Source organism: Cnephaeus nilssonii (assembly GCF_951640355.1).
Source record: "Cnephaeus nilssonii genome assembly, chromosome: 1".
Classification (NCBI taxonomy): Eukaryota; Metazoa; Chordata; class Mammalia; order Chiroptera; family Vespertilionidae; genus Cnephaeus; species Cnephaeus nilssonii.
In genome coordinates this window covers 95,638,652-95,657,859 of record NC_137072.1, presented here as the reverse complement: position 1 = coordinate 95,657,859, position 19,208 = coordinate 95,638,652, and the positions used below count along the sequence as shown (strand labels likewise).

Genomic DNA, 19,208 nt, shown 5'->3' with positions numbered 1-19,208 from the left:
TAGTATTTATATAAACAAATTTCATACACATGGAATTTGTTACTTAACTAAATATCTTCTCTCCTAGCATTAAAAACAGAACAAATACTGCCTGCTTGCTATATCCAAAGCACTATGCTGTGCCCTAGGGCAGTGGTCGGCAAACTCATTAGTCAACAGAGCCAAATATCAATAGTACAATGATTGAAATTTCTTTTGAGAGCCAAATTTTTTAAACTTAAACTATATAGGTAGGTACATTGTTATTAACTTAATTAGGGTACTCCTAAGCTGGCCTTTGCTAAAAACTCAAGGGGCCAAAGAGCCGCATGTGGCTCGCAGGCCACAGTTTGCTGACCACTGCCCTAGGGTGATTTGAAAATTAGTCACACACAACTCCTGCCCTCTGGAATCCTACAATCTAAAGGAGACACAGCTAAGTCAGGTGTAAGAGGGACTATGACTCTGGCCAGTATGGCTCAGTTAGTTGGGCATCACCCTGTGCACTACAAGATTGATGGTTTGATTCCAGGTCAGGGTACATGCCCAGGTTTGGGTTCAATCCCTGGTAGGGGGTGTACAGGAGGAAGTCAGTCCATGTTGCTCTCACATCGATGTTTCTCTCTCTCTTCCTCTCCATATCTCTCTAAAAGTCAATTTAAAATATTTTTTTTGAAAAGACAGACTGTAATACAAAGTTATTAATAAAAGTGAAAGCCAAGTGCAGAAAATACACCATAGAGGAGCAGTGAACTCTGGGAATCAAAGGGAATGGCCAAAAGATGATGACAGAGAGCTGAGGCTTGATCAATAGCTAGGACTGAGCTGTCAGAATGTCAGAAAGACATTTCAGGTGAAGGAAGCTGTAGGAGCAAAAGTAGTCGATTATTTTGGATGAATTCAAATGCTGTGTTGGGATTTTAGACTTTATTCAGTAGTCAAAAAGGAATCATGAAAAAAACATTTAGGAGAATGGACTGATTGGCATGGTATTTTGGAATGACTCAGGCAGTACTGCGTCAGGTGGATTAGAGATGGATGAGACCAATACAGAGACTATTGCAATGATCTGAGATAGAAAGTACAAGACTTTGATCTTAGGACAGTGGCAGTGAGAATGCTAAGAGGAGGGACAATTCAAGAGTGATTTCAGAAAGAAAAGAAAAAAAGAGTGATTTCAGGAACAATTTAAGAGCTTAACTGACGGGAGTTGGTGGGGGAAAAGGAAAACAAATTCCAGTTTCAATTGAAACTGGGTAGAAAGCAGAGTTGAAAGTATAAAATGAATAGTTTAGGAGATGAAAGTTGTGGAAATAATAAAGTTGGACCTAGAGAGCTCAAAGGTTCAGACATCCATGCAGGCAACTGGAAATACGCTATTCATCCAATGGGGAAATGTGAGCTAAAGATAAAGAATCCAAACAGTTACCTCTATCTTAAAAGTCTAAAATGCCTCGCATGGTGCCTTTTTGTTACAATGTAAGCCAATACCATACACTTAAAATTTTTGTCTTTTTTTTTTAGAACTATATTGACAAATCTATTCAAATTAGCTTCCCTATCTTCCATGACTCATCAGTTGGAAACAGTTTATATGCCAATGAAAATACAAGCACATTTTAAAAACTAAGTGAATTACGGTGTTTTCAGTTCCACATGCTTCAAGAAACCATAGGTTTCTCTTCTGTATTTTGCACAGGGACCCCTCAGGTCTCCACTTGGCACGCCATGTGATCCTCAGGAAGTACAGATCACTCTTTATATAGACACATCAGAGGGTGGGGTTTCAGTGTATCAACGTGACAAATTATGTAGCTCTGGTAATGTGAGGTTAACAAAACACCACCCCCTCTGCCATGACAGAATCCCAGCCTTTACTATATGGAAGTAACTTAACCAGCCGCTTGAGCAGATTAAGAGCCGTGATCTGAAAACTGGACTATACATCACCCCCCATATCCCTCACTGTTTCTGAATCTATGTGTCTGGGGTGGAACCCAAGAATTTGCATTTTTACTAAATTCCCCCAGGCGGTGCTCATTCCACTAATCTGGGACCCACACTTTAAAACCTAAAATAAATACCAAAGTCTTTATGGTCAGAATAACCTAACTGGTAAATGTACCGATATCCTGTGGACATTACTAAAACATCAGCTAGAAGTTGGGCATGAGGTTCCTTTATGGTGACAGAGGGTTCTACCAGAAAATTATGTAAAGCAGAGTATAACTTCCCTCATAAATCTGTCCCTTTAAAGTATGCAGCTACTACACGACTGGGAAGATTCAGAAAAATGAGTTTTACTCCATAAAGGCAATAGCCGTGTAAATGGCGCTGGAGTCACTTCAGTGGAAACATTGAGAACTAGGGGCAGTGGGTATTCTCTGCTTGCTTCTCCAGCATCCTGCTGCATCCCTGGATGAGTTGGAGGGGAGAGAGAAGAGGGTGAGCTAGGTGGCGCAGTTGCTCAAAACATTTTACTTTTGGAGCGCAGGTGGAAAGAATGTCCCCTACGTAAGTAATATTTTAGGGTAAAACAATCAGTTCTTCACCCACCTTAGGTACGCGGATTACAACAAGCACTGGCGTGGAGCTCAGTAGGTGGGACGAAGCGTTGCAGCCGAGGTTCCCGCCCCAGGACAAGAGAGAGAAGGTAGGGGCGGGGAGCGTGATTTCCTTGAGCTCCCGCTGCGGTCTAGACCGGCGAGCCTGCAGCTTCCCCGGGAATTAGCACGGTAGCGGCTGCGCTGTTGCTCAAACCATCCATGTCCCAAAGGCGGGCGACCGTGCACACGCCAGGTCTAAGCGGCCAATGCCAGAACGGCGGAGGTTACTGAAAAACACGGGGGTCATAGATCTACTTGCCAAGAGTGCATGTATTTGTCTCCCCACTTCCGTCCCCATTCCTGGGAAGCTCCCCTCTCCCGACATCAGGACAGAAAAAGTTTCCAGCTGGGGCCGGAGGCTGGCATGCCACCCGGTGCGGGTGCTCAGAGGCGGAGCGCCAGCACTTTTTGCTTCCGTGCGTCCGGAAGGCCGGCGCCGGCTGCGGGGGGTCGGAGTTGGACCTCGGGGCCCGAGCGCGCGCCGGGGGTGCAGCCAGGGCACCTCCGGGGGAGCCCAGCGGCGCGGGGCGCGCAGGTAAAGGGTTACGCGTGCCGGGGAGGCTCGCCCCGGGCCGGCCACGTGATGCGCCGGCCCAATGACCGCGCCGGGGCGGCAGCTGCGAGCGCTCCGGGCGCCGTGGAGCCGCTGGTGTTTCCCGGCGCGGCCGCCCGAGGCCCGCGAAGCCATGGGCGCCGAGACCCCGCCGCCGCCGCCGCCGCCGCCGCCGCCCGGCCCCAGGTAGGACCGTCTGTGCCCCGCGCGTCGGGCCCGCCGCGGGGAGGACTGGGGCTCCCTGCTGCGGAGCTGGGCTCGGTGGCATCCTTTCCCCGACTTCTCTTGCGGGTTATTTTTATTTCTTTATTTCCTTTTGCCCTGGGTGAGGCGATTCTCAGTTTGATTCCTCGGGACAAGTCTCGTAATTCCACAAAGGCACGGAAAGTGGCAAAATCCAGGATAGGGGGGGGGGGGGCGGGTGGGGGGCTTGGACCAAGTCCCCAAAGGTCAAGACAGTTGGTCAAGCTCGGCATCTAATCGGTGTAGGAAACACTTTGGTTTTTAAATCCCTAATTAATGAACTTACTGCGGTGCCTGGGAACTTGAACTGGAAAAACTGCAAGGGATTTTCCTTTATTTCTAAGTCCCTCCTCCCCCATGTTTAAGCATCTGAGTATTTTTTATTATTATTATTTCCACAAAACGGAAATGGAACGTGACCGCCGCTGTTTCTCTGAAGTGTCCTTGGGTCCCAGGAGTTGCCCCCTTGGGGTGCTGGCGCCCCGGGTGGCGGCGGGGAGGGCTGCAGGGGACAGGGTGCAGAGCGAGGCGGGAGCACGTGTGGAACGAGGGTGCCGGCTGCAAAGGGTTAACCGGTCCCCAAGTGTTTGCTGACTCTTTCATGATGAGGCCAGCCCCTCCTGGCCGGTTCCTTGGGTCTCATGGACCTTGGCAGCCCCGGGGAGGTGGAGGGGAGGTGTTCACGAACCACCACTGGAGAACTTTTCCGGTGATGTCAGACAGAAATCAGTGTTGGGGTTCCTTTCTCCAGCCCTGTCGGGAAACTCCCTGTAGTAACCTGGCACGTCTTATCGTTCACTGCTGGGTAGATGTTTGCCCAGCGGATTGAGAGGAAGTCGGTGTTCATGCGGTGGTTCAGAATCCTTACAGATAGGTTTTTCTTCCTGTCGCTATGAGAGGGAGTCACTGAGGTCGCTTCTCACCAGGACTGAGGGATGTCCTGGTTGGAACCAAGCTATGAAGAGGGGAGAGGAAGGGAGGAATAGCTGGGGGGCAACGATGAGAAACATTTGAGAGTTGAATGAGAAAGAAACGGAAATTGGCAGCTGCCTTGAAAGACAACAGAGTGTCTATTTGCCACTTGTTCCCACATTTATTAGAAAAACTCCAGCTCGTACTGTTTTAAGGAGGAGACTGAAAAAGCGCCAGTGCCTACCGAGCACCTTAGCAGTCCTGGGGCACATCCCGGAAACGGTACTTTGAAGCACTGAAGGTAGAGTTCTGGGGTGATTGGCATTTATCTGAAGTGTGTGGAGTCAGTGATAGGAAGCCGCCTTGATCACAGAGGAGGAATGGACCAGACACTGATGAAGGAAGGCAGGGTTCGTGGTATTTCTCTTTGTGGACTCCCTCTGTCCCTCCTGATCCTGCTCTTTCCTCCGCAACTATGTGATGGTGCCTAGCTCATGGCACCCGGCCCCAGGGCCTGGTCCTCTTCTAGGTGGTTCTAGAGATTTAAAGAGACAAGGACACGGAAAGATAAATGCGGGGAATCTTAGCAATGTCCTAAGAGCTATTGCATATATGGACTTTTAAAACAGAAAACTTGTATATCAATGAAATATGTTCATTAACCTAAACAATGGGAGGCTTCCCCTGACTTCTCACCTGGTGCCTCTCTGAGCCTGGAAACACTGCCCGGCTGAGCTCTGGCCAGAGTCCCGGCCCCCAGGGCAGAGCAGGTGCTGCCCTCCTGGCTCTGGGAACTGCCCTGCCCGGGGTGCCCCGAGCCCATTGACTGGGCTTCCTGGAATGGACTCCAGTTTCCGAATAATTGACTGCCAGCTCCCCAGCAGCTGGGTTTCTTCCACCTGGAATGTTTCAAATGTTCCCCTAATTTCACAATTTCCCCAGTTACCCTGAATTTGGGGCACTTTGGGGGGAGTCTTGGTTAAATAGTACCTCGGTCCTGCCTTTTTTCTTTCTTCTTTTTTTGGTCTTTAGATGATCTGGTTGCAGATAAAATTTCTAGATATCTAGCTCTGGCCAGTGTTGCTCAGTGGATAGGATGTTGGCCCTCAGACTGAGGAATCTCAGGTTTAAGTCTCAGTCAAGGGGCATGTACCTGGGTTGCAGGTTCCATCTCCGGCCCCAGTCAGGGTGCGTGCAGGAGGCAACCAATCAATGTGTCTCTCACATCGATGTTTCTCTCTCTCTCTCTCTCTCTCTCTCTCTCTCTCTCTCTCTCTCTCTCTCCCCCTCCTCCCTTCCACTTTCTCTAAAAATCAATGGAAAAAAATATCCTCAGATAAGGATTAACAACAAAAAAATCTTTTTTTTTCTAGATATCTATAAAAGAGGAGTTGGTAGGGGAGGGCAGATGTAAGCCTTTACCCATCTGCAGGTCCGATGGGGCACCCAGTTGTAGCCTTTTTTAGTCTATGCTACTTAAGAAAACGAAATGAAATATTTTCTCTGTTTGCACCCTGAGCATGTCATAGTCCCACAGAGATTGGAATCCTCAGAAGGACTATATGTCATCAATATGACCCTATCCTAAAGCATACTCACAACACACCCATCAGATGCACATGTGTCCTGAAGCAGATGCTTAAAAGAACTCTAAATACTGACTCGGTCATTAACATCTTAGAAAAGACACTCCTCAGCTGCATAGGACAAAAAGAATATCATGTCCCAAATGTCACCCCTAGCAGTGGACGCTGTTCTGTTCAGAGTACAGGTGGCTCTAAAATTAAATGAAACCCTGATCTGGCCTTGGAGACAGCACAGGTGTAGACCCAGAGACACCAGACCCCGGGAGGGGTGCTGGGGACACAGTCCTTGCCTTCAGAGAAGCCACGGAGGCTGTGAAACAGAGCAGATTGTATTTAGAAAGCCTCTGGCTGCAGTGAGAAGAATGAAAGGGGGAAGATACACAAGCAAAGCAGTTTCTGTAAAAACCCACATGAGAGGGGAGAGAGAAGTGAATTGATTTCAAAAAATAATTAGTGAGCCCAGCCAGCATGGCTCAGTGGTTGAGCGTTGACCCGTGAACCAGGAGGTCACGGTTCGATTCCCCGTCAGGGCACATGCCCGGGTTACAGGCTGGATCCCTGGTAGGGGGTGTGCAGGAGGCAGCCGATCAATGATTCTCTCTCATTATGGATGTTTCTCTCTCCTCCTCCTCCCGTCATCAATGAAAACATATTTTTTAAAAAGATAAGTAGAGGGCCAAAAGTATTTAGGATATTAACTCAGAGAAAATGTTAGGTGGCTCATGTCTATGAAGTTACGTATCGTATCAGAATACATTTGTTCCAGGTAGCTAACCATAAGCCATGTTTTATTGCCATGCTGTTCTTAATTACTCAAGTCACTGTAGGGCCCCACATACTTTGTTTCTATCCCAGAAAACTGTTTTTGATAAAGAATGCGCCAACCTAGTGCTTCTTTGTATAGACTTAAAATATACATCTGAAGGCAAAGTTAAGATAAACTGTTGCCCTCGTATTTTATACGTGCTCTCTTATTTAGCTTAACTCGTTCTAGGAATAAAAATACCTGACTGCAGATTGTGTAACAGTGGTGGAAATGGGCAGTAGAATAGCCTTTTTTTGTTTCTAAAGTTGGTCACAACATGGCCTGCTGTCCGTGTCAGTGTGGGCTAGTGGTAGGTGAGAGTCACTGAATGCCTGAGAGAGAGGAAAACTCACCTTGGTTATTAACTCATTAACACATGGATAGATTTTTAATAAAACAGGTATTTGGATATAATTGTAATTCACTTGTGTGTTAGTCCTAGAGTTGATCTCCATCTACACACGTTTTTAAATTTCTTCTTATTGTGTTGTTAGATCTCCCACCCATTTGATAATTAAGTACATATCTTGGGTCATTTATGTGTGATACAGGCAGATTGATTCGTATTTGGTGGCTGTAAAACAGCATTCCTCTTGCCCTGGCCGGTTGCTCAGTGGTTAGGGTGTTGGCCCACAAAGGGCCGAAGGGTTGCAGGTTCGATTCCCAGTCAATGGGAACGTACCTCAGTTACAAGTACAGTCCCTGGCCCAATCGGGGATCATGTGGAGGCAACCAGTCGCTGTCTCTTTCTCACATCAAGGTTTCTCTCTCTCTCTCTCCTCCTCCTCCTCCTCCTCCTCCTCCTCCTCCTCCTCCTCCTCCTCCTCCTCCTCCTCCTTCTCCTCCTTCTCCTCCTCCTCCTCTTCCTCCTCCTCCTCCTACCTCCCTTCCTCTCTCTCTCTCTCTCTCTCTCTCTCTCTCTCTCTCTCTCTCTCTCTGAAGATCAATGGAAAAATAAAAACCCTACAGTATCCCTCTTATTTGGTGATCAGACTACATGCCCTCAGTCCTCCAGAATATTTACTACAATCTAGAAATGAATAAAAGCAGTTTACCTGCCCCTGCAAATAGTGAAGAACCACATACTTAATTCTCACTACAGCTTATTTATTTTTTGATTCCTGATGAGCTTGGCTTTCTGGGTTCCTTGTAGGTTCAGGATATGGCTTTTATGATAAATATGAAATGTAGCCACAACCAAATGCTAATAGCGAAGACAATACAATGAAGGTTGTCTGTGATTAAATCCAAATCTACAAGAAAAGAAAAATTGGGCGCGGAACTATCTGTTAGCAAGGAAATAAGTATTGCATTTTGGGAAAATGCACCTTCAATCATTTTTAGAGCTAGAAAAAACACACCGGGGCTCCAAAGGCTTAAATGACATGTCCCAGGTCACAAGGCTGCCATTGGAAAAGCTACTGGGACCAAATCTAAGACTCCCAATTCCCAGTTCAGTCATCTTCCTACTACTGACCGAGAAGCATACATTTTAGAGGTATGGAAAATTCATTTTCTATTACATACCCTTTTCTTAAAATGTCATAGCCACCTTTTACGGAGAAATTACTTAATATATTCAGTATCATTTGTCTATTGCCATGTTACAAACCACTCTAAACCATAATAGCTGAAAACAACCACCATTTATTTTGTTCATGACTTTGTGGATCTGCAGTTTGGGTTGGAGAATCTGCTGTCTTTTCCAGACTCCCTTATTCATGCGGGGTCACCCAGGTGGCTCTGCCTCTGAGGACTGGCTGACCTCTGCTGAGTCAGCTGGGGAGCACCTGGGCCTCATGCCCCCATCACTGGGCAGGCCCAGTGTCGTTGTAAGAGGGACCGTGGAGTCAGGGAGCTTGGAGGTCTAGCCTGAGTCAGACACAAGTTGCTTGTCTTCCAATCCACTTTAAAAGCAAGTCAAGAGAATTGTGCGGATTCAGGAGGGCTGGAGAATGGTGGCCATTTTTGCCATCTCCCACATTGGCAGAGCTCTTTATGTAACTGACCTAACTTAATCCTTACATCAGCGCTAGAGGTTCAGGCAGAATTCCTACCGTACAGGTGAGGAAACTGAAACACACGTTAGTCTAGGTTGGGGGATGCAGCTGGTGAGTGATGGAACCGCCTGGTGGTCACCTGGGGACTGGTTAGAAATGCAGAGTCATGAGCCACCTCAGATCTGTTGAGTCAGAATCTGCATGTTAACAGGATCCCAGGTGATTCTGAGAAGCCTGGGAAAACCATCATTAGAGAGGCTGGTGGAAGAACATTCCAGGCTGGGAGAAGCAAGAGCATGCCCTGCAGCTGGAGCTCGCAGGCACGTGAAGGAATTCCTGGACTGGAGGAGGTCACATTTCTGCAGTAGAGGGAGGTAGCGTGAGGCTGATAGGATCTCGGATCCTGAGGATGAGTCTACTTTTTAGGAACCCGAATCAGGCAGCCGAGGAGGGCCCGGAGGGGAACGTGATGAGGTGGTACTGTCATCCGGGCATGCCATGAGGACGGCTCAGACTAAGGGACGGGTGGTGAAAAATAAGAGAGCAGTGGTCCGACCTGGGAGGCATTTCAAAGCACATCCCACTGGACTTGATGCCAAAGTGGATTCTAAGGAGAGTAAGAGAGGAAGCAAAGATGGTTTGGGACTGCCAAGTTCTGAATTGTTTCCCAGCCTTTGGGTTGGGATGTCATCTTTGCATACATTTCTTTGCTACTGAAAAAGAAAATATTTTTTGGTGAAAATGGTGGTTTTGCCAAGAGTTCTAAATTTGTATGCCCATGTAAATGTCCCATACACAGTGAGAGAATTTGGGAGGCAGGCAGTTAGTTATAGTGAAACAGTTCTTTGTAGAGTTCTTCTGTTTATTAGACCCTCGCAGCTGCGCTGTGGACATCTGTGTAGGTAGGATTACTATGCCCCGTTCACAGGTAAGGACACTGAGATTTAGCGATGTCGCTCAGTCTAGGACTCGAACCCAGGTCTACTGGCTCCATGCCCAGTGTTCTGTCTGTGCCCTGTATATTTGGTCTTTGGAGGAAATTTTCAATCTGATCAGTTTTGGGTCTTGTTTTGTCTTTCATATGCACTGTGCCAACTCAGAAATGTGCTTGAAAATGTATATGGTTGAAAGTTGATGATTTTGAAGTGACTATTTCATAGAAATTTGAAAATGCCTCATAAAAACGGATTTCTTTCCTCACCTGGTTTTCTACTTTTTAAAATTTCCATACATTGATCCCACCGGCAACAAGTTGCACTTGATATTTCAAACGATGTGAGCTACTTTGCAGCCTTTTCCTTTGATTCTTTGAGTGATAAAAAGATTATGATTATTTCCAAATGCGTTTTTAAGCCTGTCCTTAAGCAACTAAGCTGAGGCTTAAAATATCCAACCTAATAATAGACAAATATGCAAATTGACCGCACCTTCGCCACGCCCACCAGCCAATCAGGATGACTATGCAAATTACCCCAACCAAGATGGCGGTTAATTTGCATATCAAGACAGCGTAGAAAGAAGCGAAGAGCTGCAGAAGGGAGCAAAGCTACAGAGAAGCAAGCAAGCCAGGGGGAGGAGAAGGGAGGAGCGGAGGCGGGGCCGGGGGAGAAGGAAGGAGAGCGGGCGGGCTGGCGGAGAAGGGAGAAAAGCAGGGGGGCTGGCGGAGAAGGCAGGGCGGGGGAGAAGGGAGGAGAGCAGGCGGGGCGGGGTAGAGTGCAGCAGGAAACCCTATTGCAGGATTCTTCCTGCAACGGGAACGCTAGTATCTATATAACTTACCATCAATTACAGAATCATGACCCCCAAAGGGGTCGAAACACCCGGTTTTATGGAAACTGAGGCCTAGAGAGAAGGAGTTCAAGGGGACCCCACAAGTTGGAAGCAAAACTGGAGCTGGACCCCTCATTTCTAACCCTGAGCCCTGTACGTGGGACTGAGTGCATTTACTGCTGCAGTCCTTGCCGGAGAGAATCATAAACCAGAAATAATGGGCAAGACAGTGAAGATGTAGTTCACAAAGTACAGTTTATCTGCATTCTCTTTTAAACTTGACGTGATAGGTTTTATGATTCTCGTTGGGATTTGGTTTTGGTGAGGGAGGCCAGGTGTTCTAGGAGTGGATGTAGTAAAAGCTCCAGAAATACACTGCAGCCCAGGCCGAGGCCCAGCCTCAGAAGCCCGCCGCTGGGGGCGAGCCCCCCACCCCTGCCCCCCACACCCCCAGCGCCCCACGATGAAAGCAGTTCCTCTCTATTGTTGATGCGGCACTTTCTGAAGCTGAAGCACAACTAAGCTGTGGCCCTGGGGAGGTGCGCGTGAGCAGGCAGGCCAAGGAAGGTAGAGAAGTCACAGCCCATTGGTGGGGAGAAAGCTGCAGGCCTGTTTTTTGTTTTTGTTTTTGTTTTTTAATACTCTGCCTGAATTCAAAGATTTAATGGGGCAAAGGAGTGGGACTTCTATGTCACAGCAGTAATAAAGCTGAAGTAACTTCAGAGGAAGTAATATCTGTGAAATCGCAATCCTGGAGAGACAGTTGTCCTGAGTAAGGCCTAATTAGACAAACAAAAGGCAAAACAAGCGAACCAATAAAAACTCAAGAATTTGCCGGCCTCGCACTTCACGGGGCCCCTAATGGTGGGTATGACTGGGTGCGGCTCACGCACACGCCCGTAAGTCAGAAGCCATCCCAGTCACCCTCAAGACACAGGTGACAGCATCATATGCATGTGTGGTCCCATTAAATCTCTACTCCCTGGTGGCTGCGGGTGGTTCCTGGGAGCCCTTTGAACAGAAACCTGGGCGGGGCTTGCCCCTTCTTCCCTCACTAACCACGTGGCCACTGCGCTTCTGGAGTGAGTCACGGTGCCGGCCGCTCTCCCTGAATGAGGGCTGGACTCTGATCGGCTGTGAGTCCTGACTCTGCCATGTGCTGGGGGACCTCGGGAGGACTGTCACGTAACCCCCCGCGTTTTCATTTCCTTCTCTGTAAAACGGGGGAGCTACCTGCCTCCCTAGCACATGTTTGCACTTAGAAATGTTTAATAAATCGCCGTCTCGGCCTGTGTGGCCTTCATTTTTCTGGGTATACAAATGACAGGTTTGGACCAGGTGGTTGTAAATGCTTGCTGTGCCTCACGCGTGTAAAGAATTTGGGGTGAAATGTAGTAACAGTTCCGTGTTTGCATCAGTGGCAAGCAGGGCGGTGCCAGGGAGTTAGTTTTGAGGAAACAAAGTAAAAGCGTAGTCGTCTGAGAAGGCAGGACTTCTTGTCGTGCTGAAGCGATCATTCGGTAAGTGTCCACATGAAAGGAAGCCATAAAATATGGAGAAACGAGAGATGCGGGAGGTGACATTTTCCTGGTCCTCATTTTCCAGGAAGGGTTTTCAGAATAAAGTAAGTGGCATTTACCGTATTTAAAAGGGAGGGCCATCGCCTTGCCTGTGGTCCTTTATATAGTCTTCATCCTTTTCTTTGTACATTTAGTTGGATTTAATATATATATATTAGAAAGTTATTTTCACTGTGGAGGGCCCATACCACATCCTAATATATAAAAAGCCAGGGGCCATCACAACCGAAACAACCGGATGGACGACCAAACAGCAGGCTGCATGGGGCGACCAGGCCAGCAGGGGGGTTAGTGAGGGATGACCAAACAACTGAACAGCAGGCTGCATGGGGCGACCAGGCCAGCAGGGGGGTTAGTGAGGGACGACTAAACAACTGAACAGCAGGCTGCATGGGGCGACCAGGCCAGCAGGGGGGTTAGTGAGGGACGACTAAACAACTGAACAGCAGGCTGCATGGGGCGACCAGGCCAGCAGGGGGGTTAGTGAGGGACGACTAAATAACTGAACAGCAGGCTGCATGGGGCGACCAGGCCAGCGGGGGGAGTTGGGGGCGACCAGGCCAGCGGGGGGGTCAGTTGGGGGCGACCAGGCCAGCAGGGGGGGCAGTGAGGGGTGACCAGGCTGGCGGGGGGGGGCAGTTAGGGGTGACCAGGTCGTCAGAGGGGGGGCAGTTGGGGGCGACCAGGCCACCAGAGGGGGGCAGTTGGGGGTGACCAGGCCGGCAGGGGGGGGGGGAGTTGGGGGCGACCACGCTGGCAGGGAGGGCAGTTAGGGGTGATCAGGCTGGCAGGCAGAGGCAATTAGGGGTGATCAGGCTGGCAGGGCGGGCAGTTAGGGACGATCAGGCAGGCAGGCAGGTAAGCAGTTAGGAGCCAGCGGTCCCAGATTGTGAGAGGGATGTCCGACTGCTGGGGATTGGACCTAAACCAGCAGTTGGACATCCTCCGAGGGGTCATGGATTGGAAAGGATACAGGCTGGGCTGAAGGGACCCGCCCCCCCCCCGTGCACGAATTTCATGCACCAGGCCTCTAGTACTGACATAAAAGGGGTTTGTGTGTATGTATGTGTGTGTTCCTGTTAATGCTGAAAAGGCTAAAATCTAAACGATCTTCTTTTGAACAGATGAATCTGTGCCAGGTGGTAGGGATACAAAGGTGAGCAACATGAACCTGGACACAGTCTCTTAGGTGTTGAGGCATCAGCCATCCTATATAATAAAGAGGTAATATTCAAATTGACCCTCCATCACGCCATCACAAGATGGTTGCACCCACAGCAGAGGCGGGGTTCCCATAATGAGCCATAATGAGCGATCAGTAGGGACCTGAGGCTGCATGGCACCGGGCTGGGGCGGGGGACCTGAGGCTGCACCCCCCGCCCAGTGGGGCTTGATGGGGGACTTCAGGCCATGCCCCTTGCCCCAGCGCCAGGACGGGGAACCTCAGGCTGTGCCCCCGGCCCAGAGCAGATTGACGGGGGACACCAGGCCGCGTCCCCCACCCTGGTGCCAGGCCAGAGGACCTCAGGTCCCGCCCCTGCCCAGCGGGGCTTGACAGGGGACCTGAGGCTATGCCCCCACACCTGGCGGGGCTTGACGGGGGACCTGAGGCTGTGCCCCCTGCCCAGTGGGGCTTGACAGGGGTGGGGCCAGCCGGGTCTGGATCTCGCCCAATGGGGGTGGGGCCACCCACGTCTGGGTCTCGCTCGATTTCGAGGTACATGCGGGTGGGCGGGGACTTGATTCTGGGTCCTGCGGCATGCCCCAGACTCTCACAGGAGGAAGATTTTCATATACATTTTACTAATTTTCTTTCATCTCTGACACTTCTATTATAGAGAAAGGGCAAATAGCAATATTAAAATATTTCCTCTAATTAATTCCCTTTAATGTGCATGGATTTCGTGCACCGGGCCACTAGTATGGACATATCACCAGCTTCCTGAAGGGACTGCCGGGAGGAGTCCTGGTCCCTGTGAGGGCGGAGTGGGAGCTGGGACCTGGTCTGCGAGGCAGGAAGGGAGGGACGGATGAGAAGGAGCCGCAGAGGTGGGAGTGTGGATAGCATGCTCACACCTCGCGTTGGCAGTGTCCCTGGTAATGCGAGGGAGACAAGATGGTAGTTGGAAGCGAGATTATACAGGGCTTTGTTGGCCACCATGATATAATCTGACCTCAACCAGTCTGGCCCTTCTTATTTACCTAGAGGTATGTGTTTTTTTTAGGTGGGGGTGGATGTTGAAACCTCCAATATTTAGACATGGGTGAGGGTAAAGGTCTCCTTCCTCACACCTCACCCTTGGTCCAAAAGCAAATCTCAGGCTCAACTCAGCCCCACATGCCAACCTTGATTAGTGAGCAGGAATAAAGACAGCCATGCATCCTGTTGTGTAAGCTTGGTGACGCTCCTCTTTCTGTTTTAGTTTCTCCAACTCTATAGTTCATGGATAGTTCATTCGTTAGAGGCAGTGTGCCACTCTTCAGAGGCAGGACACAGCAAGAAACATCTGAGCTCCCACTGGACAAGGCATGTTTTAGCCACAATCATTAGGAACTGTTGTGACCACCGGTTCCTGGATTGTTACCATCTACAAGATGATACAGGAGTGGGAATGCCCCTCCACCATTTCTAGCCCATCCACACATATAGAACTCACTTCAAGGGAAAATAACTTTTAATATCCATTTGCTAATTAATAAAGTCATTTGTGTTGATGAGAGATAAAAGAAGCTAACATAACTGTAGATACCACCTCTGGACTGTAGCCCTCTGATAATAAAATTCTTACTAATCATCTCTGAAGTGTATATTCCTGATTAGGGCAACTAATTTAATCTCCGTCCTAGGGTACAGATTAAAATCATACCCATAAACCTCAGGCTCTCTGTGCTGACATATCTCAAAGTGAATTACAGATAATACAGTCATTATAAGGCAATAGTCTTTATCTTAAGAACAGTGAGAAGCTATTGAAGGTTCTAAACTGGAAAGTAGCAAGACTTGCATCTCTGGCTAGAGCTTGGAAACTGAAGGCTAGACTTGGCAGGGAGAGGAAACGAATTAAGAAGAAGCTGTTGTATGGATGGTACTGACTTTCCACTTGAATAAAATGGAGGTAATCAGATGGAGAGAAGTAGATTGGTTCCTGAGATACTAGGTGAAATGACTGGGACCTGGCGATGGTTTGGAAGTGGGAAGTGAGGGAGGAGGTGTCCACATTGAGTTTATGACAGGGGACACAAGGAATTTCGTTGCAGTGTTTATGATCAAAAAGAAAATGTTCATATGCTGTCAACATACAGTAGTTAAATGAAGTACGATTTGTGGATATAATGTAATTCTCTGCCCTGATGAAAGAAAACGAGATGTATATGGGATGACATGGTGGAAGGATGTCAAGGATGTAATCTTAAATTTTAAAACATTTATTGAAGAAGCATGCATTTAGTGCTCCATTTTAATACAAGTAATAATTTCAGTTACTACTTAACTAGCCATTGTAATGATTAGACTTAGTACTTACAAGTGAATTATCTGGAACAAAAAATTCCTATCAGTGATTATCTGTGAGGCAGAGATTATCAGGGACATTTTCAGTATCCATTTGACACGTCTGTACTCTGGATTTATTTTGCAACTGAGAAATCTGACTTTGTAGAACATGAGCAAACGACACTACTTCCATCATGAAAACTCCTGATCAAAATCAGGAGAAAAATCCCACAATGATTTCTCCCTCTTCCGAACACACAGACCACATTCATTCCAGAGTGTTAGATCAGAAAGGGGTCAGTCAGCCCTGGCTGGATAGCTCAGTTGGTTAGAGTGTCATCCCATTGTGCCAAGGTTGCAGGTTCAATCCCTGTTTGAGGCACATACAAGAAGCAACCAATGAATGCAAAAATAAGTGGGACAACAAATCAATGCTTCTCTCTCTCAAATCAATCAATAAAGAAAAAATTTTAAAGGTGGTCAGTTAGTTCAACATCTCCATTTCACATCCAAGGAAACTGAGGCCCAGGGAGGTTAATGTCTTGGCCAAAGTCCCATGACCCTAAATTAATAGCAGGGCCAAGATGAGAATCCAGGGACATGCTAACTCTTAATCTAGGATCCTTCCTACTACAAGAAGCTAAGTCTTCCCGAACACTCACTGTACCTATGAATAACATGGCTTTTATTGGACTGTGAAGTGAATAAATCTTTCTCCTTCAATAAATTAGGTGCTCAGACCGAGTCTGGCAGTGTCCAGTATCGTGTTCAACACACTGTAAATGCACATTAAAGGGATCAGCAGGTTTGACTTGGACTTCAGGTCCCAGAGGCTGAACCGACATTCAGGGAGGAGGAGGACTCCCACACTTGGGTGGCCCTCACACAGCGTCCTCCCCCTCGCCCATCCCCACGTACAGAAACACACACACTTACAAGGGTAAGTTAGGGGCACTCAGCACTGGGCTGCCTTGCCTAACTGGTTGTGCTGGGGAAATGGACTTTGGGGTTAAGGGAGGGTCAGTGAGGACCCTTTTCACCAGAGCAATATGCCAGTCTCCTAAACTTCCTAAAGAAAATGGCTTGCTGTTCGAGGATTCTTTTACTAGGTTGATAACCTCAGTGACTTCGCCCAGCTGTCTTCAGAAAGCTCCCTTCCTAAGACTCTCAAAGGCTCCTTTCCCAGAGTGTGTTTCAGGGACTGTCCCTTAGCGTACAGAATCACAGCCACCCCTGGCCCGCGTGTGGGCCCCGCGCAATGTTTCAGCTTGTCCATCCACACGTGGCGGTGGCCCAGCGAGCCGGGCGCTTCTGCATCAGCATCCAGGGACAGAAACAGGGTAGAGAACTGTGCTGCCCTTAGACCAGGCTTTACGCAGCGAGTTCCACGCCCCGGCCTGGGATGGCTTTCCTGCGCTTGGTGCCTGATGCTACTCTCCTCCCCTGAAGCAAATCAGGATGCCATTGTCTATACTGCACTACACCTGACATCTGGTGTTTATCACCTAAATGGGCTGCGGTCTTTTTGAAACTGTTCTGCTCCTATTTTGCAAATTTGGAGAGTTGTTTCCAGTGTTTTATTAATGTATTTCAACAGCGTTTTCCATATCTTAAACATTTCCATTTTTTAGATTACCATCTGTTTTATTTTTTAGACTCTACACGTGTGCGCACACACACACACACACTCACATGCATGTTTATATAAAGTTTAGTTTTAAGCTCTTTCAAACCAGTTTCTCTTTCTCCTATTGCTAATCGTGTGTGTGTGTGTGTGTGTGTGTGTGTGTGTGTGTGTACAATGCTTTAAGTATTTACATTCTCCACATAATGCATTTATACATTTTACCTTAAAAGTTGGGGAAAACAGAAGTAGTTAAGTATCACAACTGTGGTCTGCTTTTAAATTGTAAGAAAGCTAGTATGTTTGATGTGATGCAAAGAAAAACATAAATTTAAAGTACTACTAATTCTTTTCCCTTCGGTCAGCAATCTGTCTATGCCTTTTAGGAAGCTCACATTTTGCTTTCCTCAAGTGCAGAAGCTTAGCTTCTGGAACCCTAGCCTCCCACGGAGGCTGAGCGTGTGGTGAGGGGAGAAGGTAGGCCTTTCCATGGGGGAATACCTGGGGGACTTGCGTTCCAAATGGAACAGGAAGGAATGTGAGAGAGTCACAACTCAGCAGATCTTAGAGTCAGAAAACCCCTAGATGAGAGGACGGGTGAGCCCTGGCGGAGTTAGAGAGCTGGTATGATATCCACCCTGGAAAAGGTTATATTTCTCATTGTGCTGTTTAGCTATGGCCAGGCTGAGCAGTAATCTGTCTGACTCATCGTGATCTTGGCATGAGATACAGTTACCAAATTTTCTACTAAAATACAAAACATATTAAATGGATAACAGGATAGATTGAAATTGGTCTGCTCTGAAAACTCAAGGATTCATGTTCCCCATAACTTGCCCAAATTAATATTTTTATGCCGACACTGTGACCCTTGGGGAGATATACTAGTACAGTGGTCGGCAAACTCATTAGTCAACAGAGCCAAATATCAACAGTACAACGATTGAAATTTCTTTTGAGAGCCAAATTTTTTAAACTTCTTCTAATGACACTTCTTCAAAATAGACTCGCCCAGGCCATGGTATTTTGTGGAAGAGCCACACTCAAGGGGCCAAAGAGCTGCATGTGGCTCGCGAGCCGCAGTTTGCCGACTACGGTACTAGTAGATTGTATGCCTCAACAGTGGGACATTTTGATTGTTAATGGGGGTTATTACAGCCTCTATTGGAAATTAAGATTTCCATGAAAGAATAAGAATGTAAGGGTCTATAGGTGTAATTGAGGGCTAGACAAGGTGGATTCAGTGGTGTCTCCTAATATCCATAATTAACAAACATTTGACTATCTTCTACCCATTTTTTTTTACTTGATAAAGTCAATAAATGTAAGAAAAAATTAATTACCTCACAATCAAAAGAGCAGAAATGTTTTCCTGCTAGAACTTCTCAGTTGGGACCATTGGAGAAATATTTATTTCTGTTGAAAGTATAGAGGGGAACCGAAGCAGAAACGGATTCTGTGTCTTTAAATTTGAAGATATTTTACAATTGCCCTTGAAGTTTCTATTTTCATTTGTTTGCTTTGGGTGGGACATGGAAAAATATTTGCCTGCTGTATGTTACTGATCTGCATGCGTGTGTTCATGAATTTCCTTCCCTGGGAAAGGTGGTAGGCAGTTCATTGGTGAGGTCTGTTCTTCCTAAATGTTTGCACAGGCCTGAATTTCTGTACTAAAAATTGGTTAGTTTATTTAGTGCCTGAGATCAGATCTAAGAGATGTCTCTGAGATATTCAAAAGCATGAAACTTGAGGAATTAAACATTGGTTTCCTAGTTATATATGATTACTAAAGCTACCCTAGTTATATCATCAGTTTTTTCATTATAAGTCAGTTTATCACAAAGTACTTATGAAGTCTTATTGTTTGGGAACTCTTAATTTGCTTGTTTAAATAGCTTTTTTAATATTTTGGTAATACCTTTAAATTATATTAAGTAGCTTGGTGGCAAGGTTTTGTTTCCCCCACACACACCCCCTCTTAGGGGAATTAAAATTCCAGTAGTGCAGAAATTCTTATTCACTCAACAAATATGCATTGAGCATTTCCCATTTGCCTG

The 19,208-nt window shown here is 47.3% G+C and overlaps 1 protein-coding gene across 6 annotated transcripts in view; it reads left to right on the top strand.

The window, feature by feature from the left end:
* Positions 1 to 2,441: 2,441 nt before the first annotated feature.
* The window catches only part of PGCKA1 (PDCD10 and GCKIII kinases associated 1), a 74,631-nt gene continuing 57,864 nt past the window's right edge, over positions 2,442 to 19,208 (top strand). For 4 of the 6 annotated variants that reach the window (XM_079796764.1, XM_079796765.1, XM_079796770.1 and 1 more), the window contains exon 1: positions 3,133 to 3,324. The gene's annotated coding sequence lies outside the window, so the exon portion shown is untranslated. The other 2 variants (XM_079796769.1, XM_079796767.1) reach the window with 2 other exon arrangements.